The sequence below is a fragment of the Schistocerca gregaria genome, chromosome 1 (assembly GCF_023897955.1).
Source record: "Schistocerca gregaria isolate iqSchGreg1 chromosome 1, iqSchGreg1.2, whole genome shotgun sequence".
NCBI classification, from domain to species: Eukaryota; Metazoa; Arthropoda; class Insecta; order Orthoptera; family Acrididae; genus Schistocerca; species Schistocerca gregaria.
In genome coordinates, this window is record NC_064920.1 from 1,158,021,975 (window position 1) to 1,158,034,629 (window position 12,655).

A 12,655-nucleotide genomic window follows, 5' to 3' on the forward strand; every position below is an offset into this window, starting at 1 on the left:
GATGTAGATGAACACGGTGTTGGCTCTTCTTTCAACACAACAGAAATGATGAGGACAAAACACCCAGGCATCTCGAAGCAGGTGAAAATCCCTGACCCCGCCGCGAATCGAACCCGGGACCCCGTGCTCGGGAAGCGAAAATGTGACCGTGTTCTGATTGAAGAGCACAACAATAAAAACATCTTCTCCAGTAATTATGGGAGTTTTACTGGTCATTAAAATCTGGCGACCGTTGTTTGGTTCCGGACAGTGAAGTGTACAGTCTTTGGTGTTGTTTACTAGGTGAAGCCTCGTGGAGATGCGTTCCGCCCTATTTGCACATCGCGACGCAGAGATCGCGGGCAGCCACCTGCGTGTCCACCGCGGGGGGCCGGCGCCCCTCCCCCCCCCCCTCCCCCCTCTTCGCAGCTCGCCAGCATCGCGTCCGCGCCTCCTCGCCTCCTCGCCGCTGACCTCGGCGCAGTGTGTGCTGCTCAGTCAGTCTCCCGGCCGCACTCACGCGTGACGCGACTCTAGCCGAGCTGCTGATCGCGCTTCCCTCGCGCTGCACCGCGTGACCGCGCGCGCACGTGCTTCTGTTTGTGTCCGTGGGCGCCAGTTAACAGGTGTGCCGCCGCAGCCGCCGTCTCCTGCCACCTCGTCTAGGAGTTAACAGGTAGGCCCTGCCTGCGACCGACGAGCGTGTGAGAGTGATTACATTGTCATCGTGCACCATCCGGAGCTACTTCGTCGCATGTAGTGTTCGATGTGGGTCTCGCACCTTCTACAGCGTGTGACGGATCTAACCGAAACGTGTAATAGAAATATATGTGCTAATCAAATCCACACACGCTTTGAGCTCTGTAGGTTTTCTTATGAACAATAGGTGGCACCTAAAGGTGCTGGTTGTAGCATGACTGTCACCAATCTCGAAAAATTTGATGACAGTTCTTACCTGTAGCGTATTCCAAGGTCTACATTAAATCGGAAGCTGACATCTGATATTGAGTTGACCACGGCACGGAATGCAAACCTTTAGCGACATAAATGTTTCCCTAATGGCTGTTGCATTTTCAGTCGGGACAATAACAACAATAAATCGTCGAAGTTGTTAGCTAGTTAGAAGATGTACCTGCTGAACATATGAGTTTATACAAGCGAAACTCGAAAGGGCTATAATTAGGTCCTTAACACATGCTAGAACTAAAGTTTCCAGAGGATAACAAGGAACAGGAATATTTAGCAAGAGATTAACATTCAGGGTGTAACCGAACTCCACCGATACAGTTTTATAAATCGTTCAGGGGCATTTTCTCTCTTGGTATAAGGGACCCGCTGTCACAAATGGCTCCTTGCGGAGTAACTGAGTTTCGCTAGATTTCTTGCCCCCCCCCCCCCCCCCCCCTCTCCCCGATTTGTGTTTATATTACTCTCTATAACAACTAATGTCGACGGTATGCACTGTGCAGATTGTATGGAAACAAATTTGTGCCATTCATTCACGGTATTTGCGGTTGACAACAGTAACTTTATTCTTCGCCTTCAAGCTCGCCTTCAGTACCGCGTGGTTCTGTTTCTGGTTTCATTTTTCTGGTAGTTTTCAAAAATGGTTCAATTGGCTCTGTGCACTATGTGACATAACATCTGAGGTCATCAGTCCACTAGAACTTAGAACTACTTAAACCTAACTAACCTAAGGACATCACACACATCCACCCCCGAGGCAGGATTCGAACCTGCGACCTTAGCGGTCGCGCGGTTCCAGACTGAAGCGCCTAGAACCACTCGGCCACTGCGGCCGGCTGGTAGTTTTGATTTGTAAGTTAATTGTGATACGCATTAGCATGCTCAGAAGTTGGCTGATATGTACTCCTCGTGTGGTTCCACTCAATATCGTGGAAGAGCTGCTACCGTAGCGATGGGGACTACATCACAGTACACTTGCATCAGAAAACTGGTGCATTGGTCTGGGGTATGTTCTATGTGACTGCGCATTATAGGCTTTTTCACCGCAATGAAGGCATTTTCACGGAAAAGAAACTGAACAAATTATTCTGCAGTGAGCCACCGAAGACGGCGAATCCCTTAAATAGAAATACTCGACAAATATCTCCGAACAACGACCGAAAAATTATTCCATATTTAAAATATGTCATTATGATGACATGTGAACTCTGCCTTATCACTGGTACAGCAGCATCAGTTTCGGAAAGAGTACGTCACAGCCTGCGTTAGGTTCATAACAAACGCAATTGTGTTTACATAAAACAAAAACACTAGTATGGACACCGAAACGTTGTATTACGTAATAGAGAAATCTTTTACGACTATTTTTCTGGTTATTATGTGCATGTACCTTACAGTGTTTCAAAAATAAAAGAGATGCCATAACGTAACTCTTACTGGTTTTGCGCCGTAAACGCCAAGTCACTCACCCATTCCCACTGATGATTGTGTGCAGTCATCACTCATTGAGCTACTAAATCCTTAAAAGTACGTCTGTCTGTCTGTAACTGTTGTGACAATAGAAGGGAAGTTACTGTAAGTGATGTCTTTCCAGTTATATCCAGTGTAGAGAATGTTGTGTCCAAACATAAAATCCACTGTACTTTGAATATCACAAAACGTGAAAAAGTTGCAATAATATTCGATGTAGTTGTATTTCTTCATACCGAAAGCGTTTCCTGGAAGTTATCTGTATACATATAAATGAATCAGACGAAGCTATAGACAAAAAAGATTGCTCTGATCTCTCGCTCTTCTCACGCGCCATGCTGCTCAGAAACCGGTCAATGAAAAGCGAAAAGAAAAAGAAAAGCTGCGACATGGATCGTAAATTTGTGCGTGACTCACAGTAATAGTTGCTTTTTACCTTTCGTCCTGATTCCTCTAGGCGTAGATTACTAACCGTGTCTTTGTTCCTATTTGTATTTTGGATTTGATATTACGAATCTAGAATGTAAATTTTTGTATGAGACACTGCTCGTCGCTTGAAGCCAAAACGACTGGAGCTGCTAATAGCATTTGAACCACTATATGAACAATACTTTTGATGGAGACTTCGATGAACGTGTAAGACAGCAACATGAATAAAACGATACTGAAATTCCTTTCCAACACCCACCTAGCGTCGGTTATTTAAAGCAAGCGAAGGTTGAAAGTATCGTCTCAGATCACATCACATGTAAACGAGAACAATTTTAGAAACATTTACTGAGATTGTTAAATAATAGATCTTACTTTTATGCTTCGTGATAACAGATCTTTTTTCAAGCTACGTTGTTTGAGCAAAGTTATTCCTTACATTCACAGTTTTCAAGGTAGTTACGAGCATTTATTTGAAATGTGATTGAAAAAAATGAACCTACAAAATTTCTACCGTAAAACATCACAAATAATCCTGCTTCCACCAAAAAGCTTTATAAATATTCCTGTTCCGTATTATCCTCTGGAAACTTTAGGTCTAGCATGTGTTAAGGACATAATTATAGCCCTTTCGAGTATCGCATGTATAAACTCAGATAGTTCAGTAGGTACATATTCTAACTAGCTATAACTTCGACGATTTATTGTTGTTATTGTCCCGGCTGAATATGCAACAGCAATTAGGAAAACATTTCCATGTCGCTAAAGGTTTTTCGATGCTGTGATAAACCTCTTTACGTAGCGTGAAAACTGATAAGGTGCTCTTATCAGGCCCTCCCGCAAATTAACTCTGTATATGTGTGTGAGTGTCAGTGCGTCTGTTTGTATCCAACACGCAGCGTCTCCCACATTAAAACGATGGGCAATCGCTTAGCGACAACGTTGCTAGTCCACAGTGAATCCATCTATTGTATGCAAATGCTTTTGAGACGTGATTTATTGCAATAACTGAGATCGGGAAGACGGGCTAATGGGAGGATATGCGGTGAACATCGCAGCTAACCTCTCCCCCCCCCCCCCCCTCAACACCCAACACCACGCCTCTACCGCCCCCCTCCCCCGACACACACACACACACACACACACACACACACACATACAGGGTGTGTTTGCGCGTGCGCTGTGGGAGCGACGCCAGCGCCTGTTTTCCGTCGCGCGTCGCGGACTCTTTCTCGGAAGAGTCCGGTACGCGGAGCTGCGTTGCTAAAGGAAACCTGGAGGTCGCTGGCGACCACTCCCAACCTTTTTGCCCGCCACCTCGCGGTTCTTCGCGCACTCGACACCCCGGGCTACCGGATCCCCATAACTCTCAGACCGTGCCTAACAAACCAACTGCTCCTTTTCTGTATGTAAATTCACGAATTACGTTCCAAGCGCAACAGTACCTCCTGCTATTAATAACGGGTGATGTTTTGTTAAACACAGTGATTCTTTTGTAAAGTTATGTTTCTTATGTAAAGTTATGTTTATGAGAATACGCACATTCCAATATCACATCCCATCATCGTTATTCGGCTACCACCGGCGCTGATTTGCAAGAGCTGCCTCCACTAGTTGCATCCAAATCCTCTTATGTAATGTTTTGTTTTTGTTTCAAGTATTGTCTCCACTACAGTGTAGCATTAGATGCTGAGCTCTCCTTGGATGACTGCTTTGGAACTGTGTGCAGTTATGTGAGTTACTATGGCTAAAATAGGTTATTTACCTGATTATGCCAGCAGAATATAAGGAACCTAAGTATACAGGATGCTAGGGGTATAGAAACAGATACTGTGGTCATCGATAGCCTAAAATGTACCCAGTTCAATGTGTTGGTAGTCTTTTCTCTACATCTAACAGCCTTCCAGCAAGCACATCACAAAATTTACTGCTGAAGTGGATCATCATACTTAATGAACAGAAAGCAAAAAGTTATGCTGAATAGCACAAATAATATTTGGAGGGTGGTAAATTCTAGTGAACGGGAGTTATCACAAAGGGAGTCCGACAGCGTTCAATTTTAAGTCCTCCGCTGTTCCTTGTGCATATGAATGAGCTCTCACTTAACGTTCAACAAGCGGAACTAGCACTTTTTGCAGATAACACGAATGTTATAATAAATTCCATACCAGAAAAAAAACAGCAGAATATATTGTTAAGGATGTCTGTCAAAGAATTATTAAGAGGTTCTCAGAAAATGGACTCTTCCTTCATTTTGAAAAAAAAAAACTCACTATATTCAGTTCTGTACACTGGATAGAGTCATGCCGATAGTTGTAGCATATGAACAGGGCTAAGTTAACAGGGTAGATTTCTCCAAATTTTTTGGTGTTTACATTGATGACAACTCGAAGTGGAAGAGGTATATTACTGAGCTTCTCAGCTTCTTTCGCTCTTCGTATAATCGCTAGTCTTGGTAATAAACAGATCAGCCTCCTAACGTGCTTTGCATATTTCCACTCAATAATGTCATATGGAATAGTTTTTTAGGGTAACTCGTCACTTCGACATAAAGTATTGATTGCATAAAAGAGAGTAGATAGAATAATTAGTGGTGTTCACCCAAGGACGTCATGTAGGCCCCTTTTCAAGGAGTTAGGTATTTTTACTGCACTATCAGAGTACAGATATTCGCTAATGAAATTCGTTACAAATAATCCATCTCAATTCGTGAAGAACAATGATATTCATACGTACAACACAAGAGGGAAAAATGACCTTTCCTATCCGTAAATGACGCTGTCAGTTGCTCAAAAAGGAGTACATTATTCAACAACAAAAATCTTTGATCATTTGCCCAACAACACAAAGTGTTTGGCAGGTAGCACATCAAGTCTTAAATCTAGCTTAAAATCATTTCTTTTGGACAACTCCTTCTACTCTATAGACACCTTTCTGTTTCAGAAATTGTAAAAAAAAAGTACCTCTAAATGTAGTTGCATGTGTAGAACTAAAAATTTCAGTAATATTAATATTAGCACTATTCATGTGTGTAAATTGAGTTTGTAATCTGCCTTGTTCCACATCATATCGGTAAAATAATCGGGAAAATGATCTAAGGAACATGACATAACTAAGACTAAACTAAAGCTATGCCTGTCAGTATAGCATCCACGCACCCACACTTCAACACTTGACCTACTACCCAGGGGAAAATAAACATTAATGGTTATCTGTGTCGCGTGTACTTGGAGGTACTAACCAACCTGAAAACGTATTACTTGTATCAGCCGTAATTATTAATCTCCAAATGGTGATGGTACTGATATAATGTTGTTCAGTATACTGTCCTCAGTCATCAATAGAAATATCTGCTTTATATCCCTAATACCCTATATATATGGAGTGGGGATATAATTTTCGCACTTTAACTTCACAGAGCAATTTCTTGCATACCAGCAATACAAAAATGACTGTATAAAAATAATGTCTCGGTCATATTTTCGAGAGATTATAGACTACAAAGAATGACAATTTAGTAAAGCTGTTGTCACATCTACGACATGTATCTTAATTCAAGATGTATCTAACGTAAACGGTTTGCCTGTATGCCGTTTATGACTGGCGAGAAGTGAGAACTTAATAGTCGAAGACAAAGTAGCAGGGCTAGACTAAAAGGTGTTGGATGGAGTTGGTGTTCTTTACATTTCGGAAAGGGGAAAAAATGAATAAGTGAAAAACAACCTGAAAATATACAGGATAACATGTAGCATCTAGAGTAGTAAGAAATGAACTCTGACACGCAAAGAAAGCGTTTCCAGACCAATATACATACAACAAATCTTCTTCAGTGTGTGTAGGATGTAAACCTGAGAGTTTAGCCATACCTTCTTCTTACACCTTGTATAAATTTCTTTTAAAAGCTAAAAATTCCATTTTCAAGCTTCTAAAATTAATGCTGATGTGGGATAACGCACAGGGCCCACAGTTGAACTATATACTTCGGAAATCTGTCAAATATGGAGACAACTTTCTTCATTAGGGAACTGTTGCGGCTCTATAATATATGCCATTTTTATATGCTCTTTTTAAGGTTTTTGTTTTTTTTCCCGCATGATGGATCCTAGTAGGAAAGCCAAACGTAAGTACTCTATAGTTTATAATGGGTTCTTGGTGGATCCTGCCACGATAAAGCTATACTTGTCATTAATCAAGCTACTCTCAGTTTACCATAGACAAGAATAATTAGATCCTGAAAATGTACAAGAAGCATCTGAGAACATTAGTGTAATTGGATTCTTCTTTATCATTTCCACCCAAAGAAGATTGTTAATGCTTTCTCTGAAATGTACCAATTTCGGTACATTGTGACCTGCAGAATCATGTAAAAAAATATTGAAAAATTCTCATCTAGCATGATCGTGTTTTTCAAAATGCAAACACGTATAACATCCAACTGGCACTTCATGCGTTTGCTTAGTCATCTTATTACATTAATTGAAACAGTTCCTGTCTAAAATAGCACAGAACGTTCCTTAAACTTACGAGCTGTACCAAAATACATCGTTTTTCCCTCGGGGATACATGCCTCTGTCTTCTAGGTGAAGTGTGAATGGAAACAAAACAGCTGCCAAACGAAAGCTGAGAACTCGCACAATTGCTGCAGTTCCGTGTGGGCCACAGGGGAAAGGATTATGGGCACTATCTGTGCAACGCACATATAAGTGCAATATCAATAGTGTGTAAACCTCTGTGAATATGTTGAGAAGCAAATAAAAGAAGATACGTCACTGACTGCAAATTATAAGCATACTAATACAGCATTTTAATAGAGACTGTCTGACTCTGACTCAAGGATACATACCGTGTGTTGTGACTGAATGCTGTAGTCGTCGGCTTGCCTCGTGAGCCTAAAAATTACACAGGCCCACAATGGAAAAAGGTTTTTGCTGAAAATACCTTATTCTTATGTTTCTTACGCTAGAAATCCAAATATGATACCTAAGAAACTGTATCACCCATCATTTCTACACATTTTAAAGTTAAATTTATTAAATTAAGTGATTTTTTAAAGAATTTAACAGCTTTTATGCCGTTAAAACAATTTAAAAACAGGTGTAATGAATGTAGATGACGGTGGTAGCACTCCTGAAAAACGTTTGCTGGCAAAAAATAGGTCGATTTTATTTTTGTGTTAACAGATGGTGTTTTGTTCACCGTCAACCTTACCTCACTTCCCCGTTTCCTGTACATATGCTGATTACAATATCTAATCGTGGTTGTAAAAAGTCTGCTGACTGTTTTTGTTATATTTGTGGTGAATTTTTGATAAAAAAAACAGCAAAAAAGCATTGCAGACTTTGTTAAAAAGGTTTATCTAAACTTGGTGATCAAGATAAATCTAGGGCGCCGCATAAGGTATGTTATGTGTGTGTTGAAGTTCTGAGAAAATGGTCCAAAAAGGAGAAAAAATCCTTTAGATTTGCTGTTCCTATCATATGGAGGGAGCAAAGAAATCATTCCGATGATTGCTACTTTTGCAGTATTGATGTTACAGGTCATAATTCGAAAAACAAGAAGGTAATAAGTTACCGTAACTTCTCGTCCGCCATCCGACCAGTAGGGCATGGTGTAGATTTGCAGGTTGCGTAATCACCAGCTGATTTAAATTCAATTCCAACTTAACTATTTTCTGATGTCAAATCTGATTTAGATGAACCAGATGACGATTAATTCCATTGTAATTCAGGAAGTCTAGAGCCCAAATTGTTTACTCAGACCGATCTGTTTAGGGATCTGGGCTCAACGAAAGAAAAAGCTCAATTGCTTGGCTCTAGATAAAAAAGAAACAACTTATTGGCAGTCGGAACCAGCATATACTAGTATAAAAAGAGAAAGCAACAATTTTCCAAGTTTTTTCAACAAGAAGGTGATTTAGTGTACTGCTCAGACTTTCCTGATCTGATGAATGGGTTTCGTATTGAATACAAAAAGGAAGATTGGAGACTATTGATTCATCCAAAACTAGTGATGGAAAAATATGTTGGTAGATTACTGTTGGTCACTTAACCAAGAAGTTCAGCAGGCAACTCATCGTAGAAAAAGCTACAAAAGACACTTCAAAGAAAGAAGAGAAAGAAAATACAAACCAATTGCAGCTGACTAGTGAAACCTCTATTAACACATTTCAATGTTTTAAGTAAGTTACTGTAAATAGAAACTATGCTTATGTTGTAACAAAGCGTTTCATTAATTCCCTATTTACGGTATAGCACAGGATTTTTATACTATATAATAAAAAGGAATACTCTCTTTCAAATTCTAAAGGTGGCAGGGGTAAAATACAGGGAGCGAAAGGCTATTTGTAATTTGTACAGAAACCAGATGGCAGTTATAAGAGTCGAGGGGCATGAAAGGGAAGCAGTGGTTGGGAACGGAGTGAGACAGGGTTGTAGCCTCTCCCCGATGTTATTCAATCTGTATATTGAGCAAGCAGTAAAGGAAACAAAAGAAAAATTTGGAGTAGGTATAAAAATCCAGGGAGAAGAAATAAAAACTTTGAGGTTCGCCGATGACATTGTAATTCTGTCAGAGACGGCAAAGGACTTGGAAGAGCAGTTGAACGGAATGGACAGTGTATTGAAAGGAGGGTATAAGATGAACATCAACGAAAGGAAAACGAGGATAATGTAATATAATCTAATTAAGTCGGGTGATGCTGAGGGAATTAGATTAAGAAATGAGACGGTTAAAGTAGTAAAGGAGGTTTGCTATTTTGGGAGCAAAATAACGGATGATGGTCGAAGTAGAGAGGATATAAAATGTAGATTGGCAATGGCAAGGAAAGTGTTTCTGAAGAAGAGAAATTTGTTAACATCGAGTATAGATTTAAATGTCAGGAAGTCGTTCCTGAAAGTATTTGTATGGAGTGTAGCCATGTATGGAAGTGAAACATGGACAATAAATAGTTTGGACAAGAGGAGAATAGAAGCTTTCGAAATGTGGTGCTACAGAAGAATACTGAAGAGTATATGGGTAGATCACGTAACTAGTGAGGAGGTACTGGATAGGATTGGGGAGAAGAAGGGATCGGTTGGTAAGACATGTCCCGAGGCATCAAGGGATCACAAATGTAGCATTGGAGGGCAGCGTGGAGGGCAAAAATCGTAGAGGGAGACCAAGAGATGAATACACTAAGCAGATTCATAAGGATGTAGGTTGCAGTAGGTACTAGGAGATGAAGAAGCTTGCACAGGATAGACTAGCATGGAGAGCTACACCAAACAAGTCTCAGGACTGAAGACCACAACAACAACATAATAAAAAGAAAATTGTTCGAGAACTATGGGTGATACAAAAAACGAAGTCTAGATTTGGATTCAGCTCACAAAAATCTATAAAGATCAGCTATCAAAGTAAAAAAAAAGGTTGTTAAAAATTTTTTTTCGTTGGCTTGTGTTATAGGTGATCAAAACATTTAGCCGCTCAGACACTCATGCAAAGTATCTAGAGAGGAAAGTACAGTTAAATAGAAACTTGTTTTTTTTAAATAAAACTGCCTTTTCCTGCTGCTAGTTACTTCATTTATCCCATATGCGTTTCGCCTTCTCCTGTTTTCTAAGGCATCATCAGTGGGATGTATAACGATACAGTTTTCTTAGTTTTAGATTATCAAACAGTTCACTTCGCGATTTTTTTGTAAAAAAAAAATAATTACGATGTTCTGATTTGCGTTTCCTCACATCTGGTCTGGTGCTCCAGTTCAAAACCGTCCGCGATAAGCCGAATTCCAGTCCATGAGAGCCGTAAATCAAATGATTGAAGTTACCATGCGGAAAGAAACATCTTGAGCTGAATAAATTCCATGCAGGAAAATATAATATCGAGAACAACATCACCAGTTAAGGCAGCACGTGGCACCGTCTAGATTTGTGACCGCCGAGCTCCGATAGTCCACCACCAGTGTTAAACTAAACACCCGGCCCTTTTAAATTTTCGCTGACGAAGCAATGATTGATCACCTCTCCAAAGAACTCTGCGAAACGTTTCTGTCATCCTGATGTACATGGGATCAAAGATGGTCACGCAAGATGTAGCATCGACAGACTCATGCAAGCATCTCCGGAAATTTAGCAGCTTAAGCTAACAAAAAGTACTGAAAACTAGCTGAAACAGTACCCACATTCCAAAGTGAGTGAAACTATGCTTTGCTATGGTGTTGACGTGGATACTCATTTGATTTATTACTTAACACATATCATATTAGCTTATGCTGTATATGCAGTGTTCAGTACAGCTTTGCATAAATAAATAGATATGAATACTTGTATGTAGCAAAACTGGTTTTCTGTCCATAAGTGCACGGCTATTTGTTCCACGTTGTTATACGAAAATGTCTACATGATTGTTTTGTGTGAGATCAAGGTTTTTGGTACTTCCAGATGATGAATAACGTTCGAAAATTGCGTGGTGTAATAAATAATTTGCTGCTTTGCGTACGATTCGAGATGGCTTTGTTGATACTTATACTGGTCGCAGAGAGTAATGTGCAGAGATGTAGTGTCCCCTTATTGTAATTCCTTCTTGCTAAATTTGATATATGACTCAACTGTCAGGCCCTACTACTTTTCGTCTTGTTCATTGAAAATTAGTAAATAGAAGCTGAGGAAATTATTGAGGTTTCTTTTCTCTTAATTTAAAAAATTGGTTGAGGGCCCTATAGCATTGCTAACAAACATAATATCAAATAATGAACTTTCTAAAATTGTGTGGTTGCTAAGAAAACGGGGAGCAAAACCTACGTATTTTATTTAAAAAAGCAAAAATAACCATTTGTAACAACGATTTATCATTAACATATTCTACATCTACATCTACATGACTACTCTGCAATTCACATTTAAGTGCTTGGCAGAGGGTTCATCGAACCACAATCATACTATCTCTCTACTATTCCTCTCCCGAACACCTAAACCTTTCTGTTCGAGCTGCTTTCCTTATACCTGCGTGTTTTATTCAAATTTTGTATTAATTGACATCGGAGCCCTGTAGTTATGCAATTACTTTAACACGAGCAATCTGTATTCTTACTGCCTTCTAACGTGATTGTGATGACAGTAATTTTCTTTCAAGTTCTAACGGTGAGTGCACAATAGTGCTGTGAGGACAGAACAGAAGAACAATCATCCTGTTTAAAGCACACTGTGAAATGTTATTAAGTAAAACATGGGTATATCTGTTACAGTTATGTTGTTGGATTTGTATTTTAAGATGAAAAACTGTGGAAGCAACTCCGTGATTATAATACTCCGAGAATAGTGTAGAGACACCTATAGTTGAAACTGTAAATGTATAAAATCATTAATTGGTATGTGTTTCCCTCATAATTTATTTAGTTCTGATTCAACTAGCGGATTCTAAATGAACTCAGTCTTTCTTCTACTTCCTATGGCTTTGTATTCTGAACTAGTCTCCTTCCGCCACCCCGAATTCTTTGAAGAATTTGACTCTCATATATAATATAGCTCAGTTTTAAGAAAGGTAAATTTTTCACGCATCTCAGTGTTTATGGTGTCACATCTCTTGACATCTGTATCGTTCAATGATATAATTTTGCAGGTACTTTGAGTAGTATAAATTGGTACTGTCTGAAAAATGTGTTGCGCATAGATTAGTAATACAGGAGTAATAAATTACGATGTAATGCATGCTACTAAAGTTTTACTGCATGAGTGCTATTCTTGCCATTGCCAATCTGGACTTTATATCCTCTCTGCTTCAGTATTCATCGCTTATTTTCCTGCCCAAATAGCAAAACACATCTATTACTTTT

The 12,655-nt window shown here is 39.6% G+C and overlaps 1 protein-coding gene across 1 annotated transcript in view; it reads left to right on the forward strand.

Annotated features, from left to right (window-relative positions):
• The first annotated feature begins 475 nt into the window (after window positions 1-475).
• The window catches only part of LOC126284072 (serine/arginine repetitive matrix protein 2), a 1,302,087-nt gene continuing 1,289,907 nt past the window's right edge, over window positions 476-12,655 (forward strand). Inside the window, exon 1 of the mRNA XM_049982713.1 lies at window positions 476-655. The gene's annotated coding sequence lies outside the window, so the exon portion shown is untranslated. The remainder of the gene's footprint in view (window positions 656-12,655) is intronic.